This window comes from Ranitomeya variabilis, chromosome 1, assembly GCF_051348905.1.
Source record: "Ranitomeya variabilis isolate aRanVar5 chromosome 1, aRanVar5.hap1, whole genome shotgun sequence".
In the NCBI taxonomy this organism is placed as follows: domain Eukaryota; kingdom Metazoa; phylum Chordata; class Amphibia; order Anura; family Dendrobatidae; genus Ranitomeya; species Ranitomeya variabilis.
The window spans coordinates 492,520,146-492,539,859 of NC_135232.1; positions in this window are offsets into that span (position 1 = coordinate 492,520,146).

Below are 19,714 nucleotides of genomic sequence, written 5' to 3' on the forward strand. Positions count from 1 at the left end.
ATAACAATCAAGCACCAGGAAGCAGGAGAGCCTACCTCTTATTGTAGAGGCAGGGATGGATTGGTTACCCGGAAGGCTGTCCTAATGATCCCTGGAAGTAGAAACAGGAAAGGTGTGCCTGCACCCTTTGGGAAACCCAGAGCGCCTGCGCAAAGACAGGATACCTGCAGAGGAGCAAGAGACTGGAAGTACTGAAGGAGCACAGACGTGCCCAGACCCGGAAGGAGATTGCTGGGGACGCGCTACAGCAGAGGAAGAGCCGACGCTCACAGACCCAGAGGCAAGACGACCGGAGAGCGCAGGACCGGAAGCAGACCTCGGGACAGAGAGGGGAGAGCAGCAGAACCCAGGCACAGCAGCGGTGGAGCAGCGACGCGGAGCAGCGGCGGTGGTAACATGCACAACAAAACAAATGAGGAACGAATGGGTGGAAATTGGAGTCAACGTCTGTGACCGAACTGTATGAAACCGCCTAAAGGAAATGGGATTTACATAGAGAAAAGCTAAGCGAAAGCCATCATTAACACCTAAACATAAAAAAACAAGGTTATAGTGGGCTAAGGAAAAGCAATCGTGGACTGTGGATGACTGGATGAAAGTCTTATTCAGTGATGAATTGTGAATCTGCATTGGGCAAGGTGATGATGCTGGAACTTGTTGGTGCTGTTCCAATGAGATTTATAAAGATGACTGAATGAAGAGAACATGTAAATTTCCAGGTAAAGGCACTGGGGAGATGGCTGTCATTGCATATTCAATAAATGCACAAGTTTATGTTGATACTAACTGAAGAGCCCGGCGTTGCCTGGGCATAGTAAATATCTGTGGTTAGTTATAGCACCTCACTTCTCTTATTTTCCCATCATGCCTCTCATTTTCCCCCTCACATCTCTCATTTTCTCCCTTACATCTCTCATTTTCCCCCTCACTTCTCTCATTCCACCCTAACACTTGTCATTTCGACCTCACATCTGTCATTTTCCGATCAATCCACTATTTTTCCTCACTCCTCTCATTTTGCACTCACACCTTTTCATTTTTGCCTCACACCCCTCATTTTCACCTCACACCTCATTTTCCCCTCAGTATATACATGTTTGTCTTCTCCCTTATATATAGTATACACCTGTATGTCATCTCCCCTGTAAATAGTATATACCTGCTGTATGTCATCTCCTCCTGTATATTGTATATACCTATGTGTCATCTCCTCCTGTATATAGTATATACCTGTATGTCATCTCTTCTGTATATACTATATACCTGTATGTCATCTCTTCCGTATATACTATATACCTGTATGTCATCTCCTGTATATAGTATATACCTGTATGTCATCTCCCCTGTATATAGTATATACCTGCTGTATGTCATCTCCTCCTCTATATACCTATGTGTCAGCTCCTCTTTTATATAGTATATACCTGTATGTCATCTCCTCCTGTATATAGTATATATGTGTGTCATCTCCTCCTGTATATAGTATATACCCGTGTGTCATCTCCTCCTGTATATAGTATATACCTGTGTGTCATCTGCTCCTGTATATAGTATATATCTGTGTGTCATCTCCTCCTGTATATAGTATATAACTGTGTGTCATCTCTTCCTGTATATAGTATATATCTGTGTGTCATCTCCTCCTGTATATAGTATATATCTGTGTGTCATCTCCACCGTATACAGTATGTACCTGTATGTCATCTCCTGCTGTATATAGTATGTACCTGTATGTCATCTCCTCCTGTATACAGTATTTACCTGTGTGTCATCTCCTCCTGTATATAGTATATACCTGTGTGTCATATCCCCTGTATATAGTATACACCTGTGTGTCATCTCCCCTATATATAGTATATACCTGTGTGTCATCTCCCCTGTATATAGTATGTACCTGTATGTCATCTCCCCTGTATATGGTATATACCAGTATGTCATCTCCTCCTGTATATAGTATATACCTGTGTGTCATCTCCCCTGTATATAGTATATATGTGTGTATCATCTCCTCCTGTATATAGTATACACGTTTATATCATCTCCTCCTGTATATAGTATATACCTGTGTGTCATCTCCCCTGTATATAGTATATATGTGTGTGTCATCTCCCCTGTATATAGTATATACCTGTTTGTCATCTAATCCTGTATATAGTATATACCTGTGTGCCATCTCCTCCTGTATATAGTATATACCTGTGTGTCATCTCCCCTGTATATAGTATATACCTGTGTGTCATGTCCCCTGTATATAGTATATACCTGTGCGTCATCTCCCCTGTATATAGTATGTACCTGTATGTCATCTCCCCTGTATATAGTATATACCAGTGTGTCATCTCCTCCTTTATATAGTATATACCTGTGTGTCATCTCCCCTGTATATAGTATATATGTGTGTGTCATCTCCTCCTGTATATAGTATATACCTGTGTGTCATCTCCCCTGTATATCGTATATACCTGTGTGCTATCTCCCCTGTATATAGTATATATCTGTGTGTCATCTCCTCCTGTGTATACCTGCATGTCAGTTCCTCCTGTATACAGTATATACCTGTGTGCCATCTCCCCTGTATATAGTATGTACCTGTGTGTCATCTCCTCCTGTATATAGTATGTACCTGTATGTCATCTCCTCCTGTATAAAGTATATATCTGTGTGTCATCTCCTCCTGTATATAGTATGTACCTGTATGTCATCTCCTCCTGTGTATAGTATATACCTGTGTGTCATCTCTCCTGTATATAGTATGCACCTGTGTGTCATCTCTCCTGTATATAGTATATACCTCTGTGTCATCTCCCCTGTATATAGTATGTACCTGTATGTCATCTCTCCTGTATTTAGTATATATCTGTGTGTCATCTCTCCTGTATATAGTATATATCTGTGAGTTATCTCTCCTGTATATAGTATATATCTGTGTGTCATCTCCTCCTGTATTAGACCTTGTTCACATGTAATTTGGTCAGTATATTTACCTCAGTATTTGTAAGCTAAATTGGCAGCCTGATAAATCCCCAGCCAACAGGAAGCCCTCCACCCTGGCAGTATATATTAGCTCACACATACACATAATAGACAGGTCATGTGGCTGACAGCTGCCGTATTTCCTATATGGTACAGTTGTCGCTCTTTTAGTTTGTCTGCTTATTAATCAGATTTTTATTTTTGAAGGATAATACCAGACTTGTGTGTGTTTTAGGGCGAGTTTCATGTGTCACGTTGTGTTTGTTGAGTTGCGTGTGGCGACATGCATGTAGCGACTTTTGTGAGATGAGTTTTGTGTGGCGACATGCGTGTGGCAACTTTTCGTGTGTCGAGTTGCATGTGACAGGTTAATGTAGCAAGTTGTGTGCAGCAAGTTTTGCGCGTGGTGCGTTTTGAGTATGTGCAAGTTTTGTGTGAGGCAACTTTTGCATGTATTGCAACTTTTGTGCATGTGGCAATTTTTCCGCGTGTGCAAGTTTTGCGTGTGGTGAGTTTTCCATGAGGTGAGTTTTGCACGTGTGGCGAGTTTTGCGTGAGCCTAGTTTTGCATGTGGCAAGTTTTGCGCGTGGCGAGTTTTGAGCGGCGACTTTTGTTTTTCAACTTTTATGTGGCCAGGTTTTTGTATGTGTGGTGAAATGTGTGCTGAGGGTGATATATGTGTTCACGCACGTGGTAGTGTGTGGCGCATTTTGTGTGTGTGTTCATATCCCCGTGTGTGGTGAGTATCCCATGTCGGGGCCCCACCTTAGCAACTGTGCGGTATATACTCTTTGGCGCCATCGCTCTCACTATTTAACCCCTTCATGACCGTGGGATTTTTCGTTTTTCCGTTTTCGTTTTTCACTCCCCTCCTTCCCAGAGCCATAACTTTTTTATTTTTCCGTCAATTTGGCCATGTGAGGGCTTATTTTTTGCGGGACGAGTTGTACTTTTGAATGACACCATTGGTTTTACCATGGCATGTACTAGAAAACAGGAAATAAATTCCAAGTGCGGTGAAATTGCAAAAAAAGTGCAATCCCACACTTGTTTTTTTTGCTAGGTTCACTAAATGCTACAACTGACCTGCCATTATGATTTTTCAGGTCAGTACGAGTTCATAGACACCTAACATGACTAGGTTATTTTTCACCTAAGTGGTGAAAAAAAATTCCAAACTTTGCAAAAAAATAAATAAATAAAATTGCGCCATTTTCCGATACTCGTAGCGTCTCCATTTTTCATGATCTTGGGTCGGTTGAGGGCTTATTTTTTGCGTGCCGAGACGGCGTTTTTAATTATACCAATTCGGTGCAGATGTGTTCTTTTGATCGCCCGTTATTGCATTTTAATGCAAATTGCGGCGACCAAAAAAACGTAATTCTGGCGTTTCGATTTTTTTTCTCGTTACGCCATTTTGCGATCAGGTTAATGCTTTTTTTTTCGATAGATCGGGCGATTCTGAACGCGTCGATACCAAATATGTGTAGGTTTGATTATTTTTTTATTGATATATTTTGATTGGGGCGAAAGGGGGGTGATTTAAACTTTTATATTTTTTTTATTTTTTTCACATTTTTTTTTACTTTTTTTTTTTACTTTTACCGTGCTTCTATAGCCTCCATGGGAGGCTAGAAGCAGGCACAGCCCGATCGGCTCTGCTACATAACAGCGATCATCAGATCGCTGTTATGTAGCTAAAATGCAGGTGTGCTGTGAGCGCCGACCACAGGGTGGCGCTCACAGCCACCGGCGATCAGTAACCATAGAGGTCTCAAGGACCTCTATGGTTACAATATACATGCATCGCCGACCCCCGATCATGTGACGGGGGTCGGCGATGCGCTCATTTCCGGCCGCCCGGCCGGATGCGGTAGTTAAATGCCGCTGTCTGCGTTTGACAGCGGCATTTAACTAGTTAATAGCGGCGGGTGATCGCGATTTCACCCGCCACTATTGCGTGCACATGTCAGCTGTAAAAAACAGCTGACATGTTGCGACTTTGATGTGCGCTCACCGCCGGAGCGCACATCAAAGCAGGGGACCCGACATCGGACGGTATAGTACGTCCGATGTCGGGAAGGGGTTAAGTCCCGCTTGTTCACATCTGGCAGCTGTCAATTTGCCTCCAACACTTTACCTTTCACTTTTTCCCCATTATGTAGATAGGGGCAAAATTGTTTGGTGAATTGGAATGCGCGGGGTTAAAATTTTGCCTCACAACATAGCCTATGACGCTCTCAGGGTTCAGACGTGTGACTGTGCAAAATTTTATGGCTGTAGCTGCGACGGTGCAGATGCCAATCCCGGACATACACACACATACATACACACATTCAGCATTATATATTAGATTTTGGGAACTTTTCTTATCCCATCAATTGAAAGGATGTTTGGGGATGCTGAAATCATTTTTCAAGATGATAATGCATCCTGCCATTGAGCAAAAGCTGTGAAAACATTCCTTGAAAAAGACACATAAGGTCAATGTCATGGACTGAAAATAGTCCGGATCTCAATCCAATTGAAAATCTTTGGTGGAAGTTGAAGAAAATGGTCCATGACAAGGCTCCAACCTGCAAAGCTGATCTGGCAACAGCAATCAGAGAAAGTTGGAGCCAGATTGATGAAGAGTACTGTTTGACACTCATTAAGTCCATGCCTCAGAGACTACAAGCTGTTATAAAAGCCAGAGGTGGGGCAAAAAATACTAGTGATGTATTGGAGTGTTTTTTTGTTTGTTTGTTTTTCATGATTCTATAATTTTTTTCTCAGAATTGAGTGACTCCATAATTTTTCCCCTATGCTTGGTTACCAAAAGTAACCATTACTGACTACCGCTTTTTTTGTTCTTGATTTCTTTTAGTGTTTCTTGCAGCCAGAAAGTTGCCATTTGAAATGACTTTAGTTTTGTTTGATGTCTGTGATCTGCTTTTTTTCTGCAAAATTATACAACTGAACGAAAATCCTCCAAGGCCGGTGATTACATAATTTTGGCCAGGGGTTGTAGTGCTGGTCAGCTGCCCGGTCTAATGGTATGGGTGTGACCAATAGGCTGTAAGCCAGACACTGTGCACCCCATATCTGGGTGACTGGCGCCCTATACATGCCTTATCCATGTGCATTTATAAAACTGGGCAACAATCTCCTCCATAAAGGGTAGGTGAATTGTTGTTTCATCAGTATTTTGAACTTGCGCTGTTTCGACCTTTATTCTGGGCCTGCTGCATCCTTTGTGTGGGTAAATACATCTGACTTTTTTGTGATGTTTCAAGACTCAAAGGCCACTTTGAGGCTAGTTTCACATTAGCGTTTGCATGAGCTGCGGAGGGCTGCGGACTTCCTCCATGAAGCCCCGCCCTCGGCCGCACCTCCGCCTCTAGCTCCGCCTACTTCTGCATGCGGCCAGGTTGCGGCCTGTGTACCTATCTGTAACATTAGGTACGCAGGTCGTGCCGCAGTATGCGGATGCTTCCGCATGCGTCATTTTGATGATGCAGCGACCAGCGTAAACGCAGCTTGTAGAAATTTCATTTTTTTGCCGCATCGTCAAAACGACGCATGCGGAAGCATCCGCATACTGTGGCACGACCTGCGTACCTAATGTTAAAGATAGGTACACAGGCTGCAAGCTGGCCGCATGCAGAAGTAGGCAGAGCTAGAAGCGGAGGTGCGGCCGAGGACGGGGCTTCACGGAGGAAGTCCGCAGCCCTCCGCAGCTCATGCAAACGCTAGTGTAAAACTAGCCTTACTGAGACAATTGATAATCATAATTGTAGTCTGTGTGAATCAACAGGCTTTACAAATATTTTACACCTCTTGTTCACAGAGCCTATGTGTATTTATATTAGTACTAGCTGAAGAGCCCGGCGTTGCCTGGGCATAGTAAATATATGTGGTTAGTTATAGCACCTCACTTCTCTTATTTTCCCATCAAGCCTCTCATTTTCCCCCTCACATCTCTCATTTTCTCAATTACATCTCTCATTTTCCCCCTCACTCCTCTTATTTTCCCCCTCACTCCTCTCATTCCCCCCTAACACTTGTCATTTTGACCTCACATCTGTCATTTTCCAATCAATCCACTATTTTTCCTCACTCCTCTCATTTTGCACTCACACCTTTTCATTTTCGCCTCACACTCCTCAGTTTCACCTCACACCTCATTTTCCCCTCACTATATACATGTTTGTCTTCTCCCTTATATATAGTATACACCTGTATGTCATCTCCCCTGTAAATAGTATATACCTGCTGTATGTCATCTCCTCCTGTATATTGTATATACCTATGTGTCATCTCCTCCTGTATATAGTATATACCTGTATGTCATCTCTTCTGTATATACTATATACCTGTATGTCATCTCCTCCTATATATAGTATATACCTGTATGTCATCTCCTGTGTATAGTATATACCTGTATGTCGTCTCCCCTGTATATAGTATATACCTGCTGTATGTCATCTCCTTCTCTATATACCTATGTGTCATCTCTTTTATATAGTATATACCTGTATGTCATCTCCTCATGTATATAGTATATACGTGTGTCATCTCCTCCTGTATATAGTATATACCTATGTGTCATCTGCTCCTGTATAGAGTATAAACCTGTGTCATCTCCTCCTGTATATAGTATGTATCTGTATGTCATCTCCTCCTGAATATAGTATATACCTGTGTGTCATCTCCTCCTGTATATAGTATATACCTGTGTGTCATCTCCTCCTGTATATAGTATATACCTGTGTTTCATCTGCTCCTGTATATAGTGTATATCTGTGTGTCATCTCCTCCTGTATATAGTATATACGTGTGTCATCTCCTCCAGTATATAGTATATATTTGTGTGTCATCTCCACCATATATAGTATGTACCTGTATGTCATCTACTTCTGTATATAGTATGTACCTGTATGTCATCTCCTCCTGTATATAGTATATACCTGTGTGGCATCTCCTCCTGTATATAGTACATACCTGTGTGTAATCTCCCCTGTATATAGTATACACCTGTGTGTCATCTCCCCTGTATATAGTATATACCTGTGTGTCATCTCCCCTGTTGTGAAATTGGATTTTGGGCTCCCCCTGTGGCCACTGGTGGAATTGAACTGGTGTGCATCATCCTCTCTGTTCACCTGTTTCCATCAGGATGTGGGAGTCGCTATTTAGCCTTGCTCCTCTGTCACTTCCATGCCGGTCAACATTGTAATCAGAAGCCTTTCTGTGCATGTTCCTGCTGCTAGACAACTCCCAGCTAAGTTGGACTTTAGTCCTTGTTTGTTTTTGCATTTTGTTCCAGTTCACAGCTGTAGTTTCGTTTCTGTGTCTGGAAAGCTCTTGTGATCTGAAATTGCCACTCTGATGTTATGAGTTAATACTAGAGTCTTAAAGTAATTTCAGGATGGAGTTTTGATAGGGTTTTCAGCTGACCATGAAAGTGCCCTTTCTGTCTTCCTGCTATCTAGTAAGCGGACCTCAATTTTGCTAAACCTATTTTCATACTACGTTTGTCATTTCATCTAAAATCACCGCCAATATTTGTGGGGGCCTCTGTCTGCCTTTCGGGGAAATTTCTCTAGAGGTGAGCCAGGACTATATTTTCCTCTGCCAGGATTAGTTAGTCCTCCGGCCGGCGCTGGGCGTCTAGGGATTAAACGCAGGCAACGCTACCCGGCTACTGTTAGTTGTGCGGCAGGTTTAGTTCATGGTCAGTTTAAGTTTCCATCCTTCCAAGAGCTAGTTCTTATGTTTGCTGGGCTATGTTCTCTTGCCATTGAGAACCATAACAGTTTGACCGGCCAAAAAAGGGTTAAATTAATTGACAGAGAAAGGAGAGAAAGGAGAAGTCTGCTGAAGATTTTTTTTTTTTTTTTTTTTTTCTCAGTTCTGAGTGTGCTTGTAATTGAATCTCTTGCAAGTCTGCCTATATTGCAGCCTTTCTCTCTCTCTCTCTCCTTCTAATCCTGGAATGGCTCTGTGTTCACCTGTTTAAAATGGATATTCAGAGTTTAGCTGCAGGTTTGAACAATCTCACCACGAAAGTTCAAAATTTACAAGATTTTGTTGTTCATGTTCCTATATCTGAACCTAGAATTCCTTTGCCTGAATTTTTCTCGGGGAATAGATCTTGCTTTCAAAATTTCAAAAATAATTGCAAGTTGTTTTTGTCCCTGAAATCTCGCTCTGCTGGAGATCCTGCTCAGCAGGTCAGGATTGTGATTTCCTTGCTCCGGGGCGACCCTCAGGATTGGGCTTTTGCATTGGCTCCAGGGGATCCTGCGTTGCTCAATGTGGATGCGTTTTTTCTGGCCTTGGGGTTGCTTTATGAGGAACCTCAGTTAGAACTTCAGGCGGAAAAGGCCTTGATGTCCCTATCTCAGGGGCAAGACGAAGCTGAAATATACTGCCAGAAATTCCGTAAATGGGCTGTGCTTACTCAGTGGAATGAGTGCGCCCTGGCGGCGAATTTCAGAGAGGGTCTCTCTGATGCCATTAAGGATGTTATGGTGGGGTTCCCTGTGCCTGCGGGTCTGAATGAGTCCATGACAATGGCTATCCAGATCGATAGGCGTCTGCGGGAGCGCAAACCTGTGCACCATTTGGCGGTGTCTACTGAGAAGACGCCAGAGAATATGCAATGTGATAGAATTCTGTCCAGAAGTGAATGGCAGAATTTTAGACGAAAAAATGGGTTGTGCTTCTATTGCGGTGATTCAACTCATGTTATATCAGCATGCTCTAAGCGTACTAAGAAGCTTGATAAGTCTGTTTCAATGGGCACTTTACAGTCTAAGTTTATTCTTTCTGTGACCCTGATTTGTTCTTTATCATCTATTACCGCGGATGCCTATGTCGACTCTGGCGACGCTTTGAGTCTTATGGATTGGTCCTTTGCCAAACGCTGTGGGTATGATTTGGAGCCTCTTGAAACTCCTATACCCCTGAAGGGGATTGACTTTACCCCATTGGCTAGCAATAAACCACAATACTGGACACAAGTAACTATGCGGATTAATCCGGATCACCAGGAGATTATTCGCTTTCTTGTGCTGTATAACCTACATGATGTGTTGGTGCTTGGATTGCCATGGCTGCAATCTCATAACCCAGTCCTTGACTGGAAAGCTATGTCTGTGTTAAGCTGGGGATGTAAGGGGACGCATAGGGACGTACCTGTGGTTTCCATTTCATCATCTATTCCCTCTGAGATTCCTGAATTCTTGACTGAATATCGTGACGTTTTTGAAGAACCTAAGCTTGGTTCATTACCTCCGCACCGGGAGTGCGATTGTGCCATAGATTTGATTCCGGGTAGTAAATACCCTAAGGGTCGTTTATTTAATCTGTCTGTGCCTGAGCATGCTGCTATGCGAGAATATATAAAGGAGTCCTTGGAAAAGGGACATATTCGTCCTTCGTCATCTCCCTTAGGAGCCGGTTTTTTCTTTGTGGCTAAGAAAGATGGCTCTTTGAGGCCGTGCATTGATTATCGGCTTTTGAATAAAATCACGGTTAAATATCAATATCCGTTGCCACTGCTGACTGATTTGTTTGCTCGCATGAAGGGGGCCAAGTGGTTCTCTAAGATAGATCTCCGTGGGGCGTATAATTTGGTGCGAATTAAGCAGGGGGATGAGTGGAAAACCGCATTTAATACGCCCGAGGGCCACTTTGAGTATTTGGTGATGCCTTTTGGTCTTTCAAATGCCCCTTCAGTCTTTCAGTCCTTTATGCATGACATTTTCCGTGATTATTTGGATAAATTTATGATTGTGTATCTGGATGATATTTTGATTTTTTCGGATGACTGGGACTCTCATGTCCAGCAGGTCAGGAGGGTTTTTCAGGTTTTGCGGTCTAATTCCTTGTGTGTGAAGGGTTCTAAGTGCGTTTTTGGGGTTCAAAAGATTTCCTTTTTGGGATATATTTTTTCCCCCTCTTCCATCGAGATGGATCCTGTCAAGGTTCAGGCTATTTGTGATTGGACGCAACCCTCTTCTCTTAAGAGTCTTCAGAAATTTTTGGGCTTTGCTAACTTTTATCGTCGATTTATTGCTGGTTTTTCTGATGTTGTTAAGCCATTGACTGATTTGACTAAGAAGGGTGCTGATGTTGCTGATTGGTCCCCTGCTGCTGTGGAGGCCTTTCGGGAGCTTAAGCGCCGCTTTTCTTCCACCCCTGTGTTGCGTCAGCCTGATGTTGCTCTTCCTTTTCAGGTTGAAGTCGACGCTTCTGAAATCGGAGCTGGGGCGGTTTTGTCGCAGAGAAGTTCCGATTGCTCCGTGATGAGACCTTGTGCTTTTTTCTCGCGTACATTTTCGCCCGCCGAGCGGAATTATGATGTTGGGAATCGGGAGCTTTTGGCCATGAAGTGGGCTTTTGAGGAGTGGCGTCATTGGCTTGAGGGGGCTAGACATCAGGTGGTGGTATTGACTGACCACAAAAATCTAATTTATCTTGAGTCCGCCAGACGCCTGAATCCTAGACAGGCGCGCTGGTCATTGTTTTTCTCTCGGTTTAATTTTGTGGTGTCCTACCTGCCGGGTTCTAAGAATGTTAAGGCGGATGCCCTTTCTAGGAGTTTTGAGCCTGACTCCCCTGGTAATTCTGAACCTACAGGTATCCTTAAGGATGGAGTGATATTGTCTGCCGTTTCTCCAGACCTGCGGCGGGCCTTGCAAGAGTTTCAGGCGGATAGACCTGATCGTTGCCCACCTGGTAGACTGTTTGTTCCTGATGATTGGACCAGTAAAGTCATTTCTGAGGTTCATTCTTCTGCGTTGGCAGGTCATCCTGGAATCTTTGGTACCAGGGATTTGGTGGCAAGGTCCTTCTGGTGGCCTTCCCTGTCTCGAGATGTGCGAGGCTTTGTGCAGTCTTGTGACGTTTGCGCTCGGGCCAAGCCTTGTTGTTCTCGGGCTAGTGGATTGTTGTTGCCCTTGCCTATCCCGAAGAGGCCCTGGACGCACATCTCGATGGATTTTATTTCGGATCTTCCTGTTTCTCAGAAGATGTCTGTCATCTGGGTGGTGTGTGATCGTTTCTCTAAGATGGTCCATTTGGTTCCCCTGCCTAAGTTGCCTTCTTCTTCCGAGTTGGTTCCTCTGTTTTTTCAAAATGTGGTCCGTTTGCATGGTATTCCAGAGAATATAGTTTCTGACAGAGGTACCCAATTCGTGTCTAGATTTTGGCGAGCATTCTGTGCTAGGATGGGCATAGATTTGTCTTTCTCGTCTACTTTCCATCCTCAGACTAATGGCCAGACCGAGCGGACGAATCAGACCTTGGAGACATATTTGAGGTGTTTTGTGTCTGCAGATCAGGATGATTGGGTTGCTTTTTTGCCTTTAGCGGAGTTTGCCCTCAATAATCGGGCCAGCTCTGCCACCTTGGTGTCTCCCTTTTTCTATAATTCGGGGTTTCATCCTCGATTTTCTTCTGGTCAGGTGGAATCTTCGGATTGTCCTGGAGTGGATGCTGTGGTGGAGAGGTTGCATCAGATTTGGGGGCAGGTAGTGGACAATTTGAAGTTGTCCCAGGAGAAGTCTCAGCTTTTTGCCAACCGCCGGCGTCGGGTTGGTCCTCGGCTTTGTGTTGGGGACTTGGTGTGGTTGTCTTCTCGTTTTGTCCCTATGAGGGTTTCTTCTCCCAAGTTTAAGCCTCGGTTCATCGGCCCGTACAAGATATTGGAGATTCTTAACCCTGTGTCCTTCCGTTTGGACCTCCCTGCATCTTTTTCTATTCATAATGTTTTTCATCGGTCATTATTGCGCAGGTATGAGGTACCGGTTGTGCCTTCCGTTGAGCCTCCTGCTCCGGTGTTGGTTGAGGGCGAGTTGGAGTACGTTGTGGAAAAAATCTTGGACTCCCGTGTTTCCAGACGGAAACTCCAGTATCTGGTGAAATGGAAGGGATACGGTCAGGAGGATAATTCTTGGGTGACTGCCTCTGATGTTCATGCCTCCGATTTGGTCCGTGCCTTTCATAGGGCTCATCCTGATCGCCCTGGTGGTTCTGGTGAGGGTTCGGTGCCCCCTCCTTGAGGGGGGTGTACTGTTGTGAAATTGGATTTTGGGCTCCCCCTGTGGCCACTGGTGGAATTGAACTGGTGTGCATCATCCTCTCTGTTCACCTGTTTCCATCAGGATGTGGGAGTCGCTATTTAGCCTTGCTCCTCTGTCACTTCCATGCCGGTCAACATTGTAATCAGAAGCCTTTCTGTGCATGTTCCTGCTGCTAGACAACTCCCAGCTAAGTTGGACTTTAGTCCTTGTTTGTTTTTGCATTTTGTTCCAGTTCACAGCTGTAGTTTCGTTTCTGTGTCTGGAAAGCTCTTGTGATCTGAAATTGCCACTCTGATGTTATGAGTTAATACTAGAGTCTTAAAGTAATTTCAGGATGGAGTTTTGATAGGGTTTTCAGCTGACCATGAAAGTGCCCTTTCTGTCTTCCTGCTATCTAGTAAGCGGACCTCAATTTTGCTAAACCTATTTTCATACTACGTTTGTCATTTCATCTAAAATCACCGCCAATATTTGTGGGGGCCTCTGTCTGCCTTTCGGGGAAATTTCTCTAGAGGTGAGCCAGGACTATATTTTCCTCTGCCAGGATTAGTTAGTCCTCCGGCCGGCGCTGGGCGTCTAGGGATTAAACGCAGGCAACGCTACCCGGCTACTGTTAGTTGTGCGGCAGGTTTAGTTCATGGTCAGTTTAAGTTTCCATCCTTCCAAGAGCTAGTTCTTATGTTTGCTGGGCTATGTTCTCTTGCCATTGAGAACCATAACACTCCCCTGTATATAGTATGTACGTCTATGTCATATCCCCTGTATATGGTATATACCAGTGTGTCATCTCCTCCTGTATATAGTATATACCTGTGTGTCATCTCCCCTGTATATAGTAAATATCTGTGTGTCATCTCCTCCTGTTTATAGTATATACATGTGTCATCTCCCCTGTGTAAAGTATATACCTATGTGTCATCTGCTCCTGTATAGAGTATAAACCTGTGTGTCATCTCCTCCTGTATATAGTATATACGTGTGTCATCTCCTCCTGTATATAGTATATACCTATGTGTCATCTGCTCCTGTATAGAGTATAAACCTGTGTGTCATCTCTTCCTGTATATAGTATGTATCTGTATGTCATCTCCTCCTGAATATAGTATATACCTGTGTGTCATCTCCTGCTGTATATAGTATATACCTGTGTGTCATCTGCTCCTGTATATAGTGTATATCTGTGTGTCATCTCCTCCTGTATATAGTATATACGTGTGTCATCTCCTCCAGTATATAGTATATATCTGTGTGTCATCTCCACCATATATAGTATGTACCTGTATGTCATCTACTTCTGTATATAGTATGTACCTGTATGTCATCTCCTCCTGTATATAGTATATACCTGTGTGGCATCTCCTCCTGTATATAGTACATACCTGTGTGTCATCTCCCCTGTATATAGTATACACCTGTGTGTCATCTCCCCTGTATATAGTATATACCTGTGTGTCATCTCCCCTGTATATAGTATGTACGTCTATGTCATATCCCCTGTATATGGTATATACCAGTGTGTCATCTCCTCCTGTATATAGTATATACCTGTGTGTCATCTCCCCTGTATATAGTAAATATCCGTGTGTCATCTCCTCCTGTTAATAGTATATACATGTGTCATCTCCCCTGTGTATAGTATATACCTGTGTGTCATCTCCTCCTGTATGTAGTATATAACTGTGTCATCTCCACCTATATATAGTATATATCTGTGTGTCATCTCCCCTGTATATGGTATAAACCTATGTGTCATCTCCTCCTGTATATAGTATATATCTGTGTGTCATCTCCTCCTGTATATAGTATATACCTTTGTGTCATCTCCTCCTGTATATAGTATATATCTGTGTGTCATCTCCCCTGTATATAGTATATACCTGTGTGTCATCTCCTCCTGTATATAGTACATATCTGTGTGTCATCTCCTCTTGTATATAGTATATACCTGTGTGTCATCACCCCTGTATATAGTATATATCTGTGTGTCATCTCCTCCTCTATATACCTGTATGTCATCTCCTCCTGTATATAGTATATACCTGTGTGTCATCTCCCCTGTATATAATATGTACCTGTATGTCATCTCTTCCTGTATATAGTATACATCTGTGTGTCATCTCCTACTGTATATAGTATATATCTGTGTGTCATCTCCTTCTGTATATAGTATGTACCTGTATGTCATCTCCTCCTGTATAAAGTATATATCTGTGTGTTATCTCCTCCTGCATATAGTATGCACCTGTATGTCATCTCCTCCTGTATATAGTATATACCTGTATGTCATCTCCTGTGTATAGTATATACCTGTATGTCGTCATCCCCTGTATATAGTATATACCTGCTGTATGTCATCTCCTCCTCTATATACCTATGTGTCATCTCTTTTATATAGTATATACCTGTATGTCATCTCCTCCTGTATATAGTATATACGTGTTTCATCTCCTCCTGTATATAGTATGTACCTGTATGTCATCTCCTCCTGAATATAGTATATACCTGTATGTCATCTCCTCCTGTATATAGTATATACCTGTGTGTCATCTGCTCCTGTATATAGTATATATCTGTGTGTTATCTCCTCCTGTATATAGTACATACGTGTGTCATCTCCTCCAGTATATAGTATATATCTGTGTGTCATCTCCACCATATATAGTATGTACCTGTATGTCATCTACTCCTGTATATAGTATGTACCTGTATGTCATCTCCTCCTGTATATAGTATATACCTGTGTGTCATCTCCTCCTGTATATAGTACATACCTGTGTGTCATCTCCCCTGTATATAGTATACACCTGTGTGTCATCTCCCCTGTATATAGTATATACCTGTGTGTCATCTCCCCTGTATATAGTATGTACCTCTTTGTCATATCCTCTGTATATCGTATATGCCAGTGTGTCATCTCCTCCTGTATATAGTATATACCTGTGTGTCATCTCCCCTGTATATAGTAAATATCCGTGTGTCATCTCCTCCTGTTTATAGTATATACGTGTGTCATCTCCCCTGTGTATAGTATATACCTGTGTGTCATCTCCTCCTGTATGTAGTATATAACTGTGTGTCATCTCCTCCTATATATAGTACATATCTGTGTGTCATCTCCCCTGTATATGGTATAAACCTATGTGTCATCTCCTCCTGTATATAGTATATATCTGTGTGTCATCTCCTCCTGTATATAGTATATACCTGTGTGTCATCTCCTCCTGTATATAGTATATATCTGTGTGTCATCTCCCCTGTATATAGTATATACCTGTGTGTCATCTCCTCCTGTATATAGTATATATCTGTGTGTCATCTCCTCTTGTATATAGTATATACCTGTGTGTCATCTCCCCTGTATATAGTATATATCTGTGTGTCATCTCCTCCTGTATATACCTGTGTGACATCTCCTCCTGTATATAGTATATACCTGTGTGTCATCTCCTTCTGTATAAAGTATATATCTGTGTGTCATCTCCCCTGTATATAGTATATACCTGTGTGTCATCTCCTCCTGTATATAGTATATATCTGTGTGTCATCTCCTCTTGTATATAGTATATACCTGTGTGTCATCACCCCTGTATATAGTATATATCTGTGTGTCATCTCCTCCTGTATATACCTGTATGTCATCTCCTCCTGTATATAGTATATACCTGTGTGTCATCTCCCCTGTATATAATATGTACCTTTATGTCATCTCTTCCTGTATATAGTATACATCTGTATGTCATCTCCTACTGTATATAGTATATATCTGTGTGTCATCTCCTTCTTTATATAGTATGTACCTGTATGTCATCTCCTCCTGTATAAAGTATATATCTGTGTGTTATCTCCTACTGCATATAGTATGCACCTGTATGTCATCTCCTCCTATATATAGTATATACCTGTATGTCATCTCCTGTGTATAGTATATACCTGTGTTGTGAAATTGGATTCTGGGCTCCCCCGGTGGCCACTTGTGGAATTGAACTTGTGTGCATCATCCCCTCTGTTCACCTGCTCCTATCAGTATGTGGGAGTCGCTATATAACCTTGCTCCTCTGTCAGTTTCTTGCCGGTCAACAATGTAATCAGAAGCCTTCTGTGCTTGTTCCTGCTACTAGACAACTCCCAACTAAGTTGGACTTTTGTCCTTGTGTGTTTTTGCATTTTGTTCCTGTTCACAGCTGCTGTTTCGTTACTGTGTCTGGAAAGCTCTTGTGATCGGAAATTGCCACTCTGGTGTTATGAGTTAATGCTAGAGTCTTAAAGGAATTTCTGGATGGTGTTTTGATAGGGTTTTCTGCTGACCATGAAAGTGTCCTTTCTGTCTTCCTGCTATCTTGAAAGCGGACCTCGATTTTGCTAAACCTATTTTCATACTACGTTTGTCATTTCATCTAAAATCACCGCCAATATATGTGGGGGCCTCTGTCTGCCTTTTGGGAATATTTCTCTAGAGGTGAGCCAGGACTGTCTTTTCCTCTGCTAGGATTAGGTAGTTCTCCGGCTGGCGCTGGGCATCTAGGGTTAAAAAACGTAGGCATGCTACCCGGCCACTTCTAGTTGTGCGGCAGGTTTAGTTCATGGTCAGTATAGTTTCCATCTTCCAAGAGCTAGTTCTCATATATGCTGGGCTATGTTCTCTCGCCATTGAGAATCATGACAGTTTGACCGGCCCAAAAAAGGGTTAAATTACTGGCTGAGAAAGGAGAGAAAAAAGAAGTCTGCTACAATTTTTTTTTTTTTTTTCCTCTAGTTCTGAGTGTGCTCTTAATTGAATCACTTGCTAGTCTGCCTATACTGCAGCCTTCCTCTCTTTCTCTCCTTCTAATCCTTGAATGGCTCTGTGTTCACCTGTTTCAAATGGATCTTCAGAGTGTAGCTACAGGTTTGAATAATCTCGCCACAAAGGTACAAAATTTGCAAGATTTTGTTGCTCATGCACCTATGTCTGAGCCTAGAATTCCTTTGCCTGAATTCTTCTCGGGGAATAGATCTCACTTTCAAAATTTTAAAAATAATTGCAAATTGTTTTTGTCCCTGAAGTCTCGCTCTGCCGGAGACCCTGCACAGCAGGTCAGGATTGTAATTTCCTTGCTCCGGGGCGACCCTCAAGACTGGGCTTTTGCATTGGCACCAGGGGATCCTGCGTTGCTCAATGTGGATGCGTTTTTTCTGGCCTTGGGGTTGCTTTATGAGGAACCTCATTTAGAGCTTCAGGCGGAAAAGGCCTTGATGTCCTTGTCTCAGGGGCAAGATGAAGCTGAAATATACTGCCAAAAATTCCGCAAATGGTCTGTGCTTACTCAGTGGAATGAGTGCGCCCTGGCGGCGATTTTCAAAGAAGGTCTCTCTGATGCCATTAAGGATGTTATGGTGGGGTTCCCTGTGCCTGCGAGTCTGAATGAGTCCATGACGATGGCTATTCAGATCGATAGGCGTCTGCGGGAGCGCAAACCTGTGCACCATTTGGCGGTGTCTACTGAGAAAACGCCAGAAAATATGCAATGTGATAGAATTCTGTCCAGAAGCGAGCGGCAGAATTTTAGACGAAAAAATGGGTTGTGCTTCTATTGTGGTGATTCAACTCATGTTATATCAGCATGCTTTAAGCGTACTAAGAAGCCTGACAAGTCTGTTTCAATTAGCACTTTACAGTCTAAGTTTATTCTATCTGTGACCCTGATTTGTTCTTTGTCATCTATTACCGCGGACGCCTATGTCGACTCTGGCGCTGCTTTGAGTCTTATGGATTGGTCCTTTGCCAAACGCTGTGGGTATGATTTGGAGCCACTGGAGGCTCCGATACCTCTGAAAGGGATTGACTCCACCCCATTGGCTAGTAATAAACCACAATACTGGACACAAGTGACTATGCGTGTTAATACGGATCACCAGGAGGTTATTCGCTTTCTGGTGCTGTATAATCTACATGATGTTTTGGTGCTGGGATTGCCATGGCTGCAATCTCATAACCCAGTCCTCGACTGGAGAGCTATGTCTGTGTTAAGCTGGGGATGTAAAGGAACTCATGGGGACGTACCTTTGGTTTCCATTTCATCATCTATTCCCTCTGAGATTCCTGAATTCTTGTCTGACTTTCGTGACGTTTTTGAAGAACCCAAGGTTGGTTCACTACCTCCGCACCGGGAGTGCGATTGTGCCATAGACTTGATTCCGGGTAGTAAATACCCTAAGGGTCGTTTATTTAATCTGTCTGTGCCTGAACACGCTGCTATGCGAGAATATATAAAGGAGTCCTTGGAAAAGGGACATATTCGTCCTTCGTCATCTCCCTTAGGAGCCGGTTTTTTCTTTGTGTCTAAGAAAGACGGCTCTTTGAGGCCGTGTATTGATTATCGACTTTTGAATAAAATCACGGTTAAATATCAATATCCGTTACCACTGCTTACTGATTTGTTTGCTCGTATAAAGGGGGCCAAGTGGTTCTCTAAGATTGATCTCCGTGGGGCGTATAATTTGGTGCGAATCAAGCAGGGGGATGAGTGGAAAACCGCATTTAATACGCCCGAGGGCCATTTTGAGTATTTGGTGATGCCTTTTGGTCTTTCAAATGCCCCTTCAGTCTTCCAGTCCTTTATGCATGACATTTTCCGCGATTATTTGGATAAATTTATGATTGTGTATCTGGATGATATTCTGATTTTTT